General features: G+C 44.8%; 1 pseudogene; it reads right to left on the bottom strand.

Annotated features, from left to right (window-relative positions):
- Positions 1 to 180: 180 nt before the first annotated feature.
- On the bottom strand, positions 181 to 717 carry LOC115285319 (annotated as a pseudogene).
- Between the last annotated feature and the right edge of the window lie 465 nt (positions 718 to 1,182).

Raw genomic sequence — 1,182 nt, 5'->3', positions numbered from 1 at the left:
AAAAAAAAAATCCACAAAACTTTTTCCTTTCCTTCTGAAGGTTTTACAATGCATTGCTATCATTAAGCAATCTTTTACTATTAAACTTAAATGGCCAGTTGACACAAACAGTTCTGAGATGGTTCTTCCACCTCTGATTAAGACTGGGGTGGCAGGTATAGGAGATAATATCCATTTAGCCTTCTGAGTTTTCTGGGCAGACTTGGTGACCTTGCCAGCTCCAGCTGCCTTCTTGTCCACTGCTTTGAGAACACCCACAGCCACCGTCTGTCTCATGTCATGAATGGCAAAGTGGCCCAGAGGAGGATAGAGAAAAATCCAACACACGTGGGCTTGCCAGGAACCATATCAATGATGGCAGCATCACCAGATTTCAAGAACTAGGGACCATCTTCCAGCTTTTTCCCAGAATGACAGTCAATCTTTTGCTTCAGCTTAGCAAACTTATAGGTAATGTGACCAACACAGGTGCATAGCCAGCACTGATTTGGCCTGGCTGGTCAGGATAATCACCCGAGCTGTAAGGTCAGCTGCTTCCATTGGTGAGTCATTTTTGCTCTCACCAGCCACATTGCCACGATGAACATCTTTAACAGATACGTTCTTGACATTGAAGCCCACATTGTCCCCAGGAAGAGCCTCTTTCAAAGCTTCACGGTGCATTTCAACAGACTTTACTTCAGGTGTGACATTCACTGGAGCAAAAGTGACCACCATGCCAGGTTTGAGAACACCAATCTCCACTCCACCTCAGGGACTGTATCAATACCACCAATTTCGTAGACATCTGGAGGGGTAAGAGCTTGTCAGTTGGACAAGTTGGTGGCAGAATACAATCCAGAGCTTCAAGCAGTGTGGTTCCACTGGCATTGCCATCTTTACAGGTGACTTTCTATACCTTGAACCAAGGCCATGTTAGCACTTGGCTCCAGCATGTTGTCACCATTCCAACTAGAAATTGGCACAAATGCTACTGTGTCAGGGTTGTAACCAATTTTCTTAATGTAGGTGCTGACTTCCTTAATGTTTTCCTCATGTCTCTTCTGGCTGTAGTGTGGCTCAGTGGAATCCATTTTGTTAATACCAACAGTAAGTTACTTTACACCCATTGTGTAAGCCAGAAGGGCATGCTCATGGGTCTGCTTATTCATGGAGATACCTGCTTCAATTTGCCAACACCAG

The sequence above is a fragment of the Suricata suricatta genome, unplaced genomic scaffold, assembly GCF_006229205.1.
Source record: "Suricata suricatta isolate VVHF042 unplaced genomic scaffold, meerkat_22Aug2017_6uvM2_HiC HiC_scaffold_7943, whole genome shotgun sequence".
Lineage (NCBI taxonomy): Eukaryota > Metazoa > Chordata > Mammalia > Carnivora > Herpestidae > Suricata > Suricata suricatta.
Note: the sequence above shows the minus strand (reverse complement) of the source record. Positions and strands in the feature narration are given on the sequence as shown.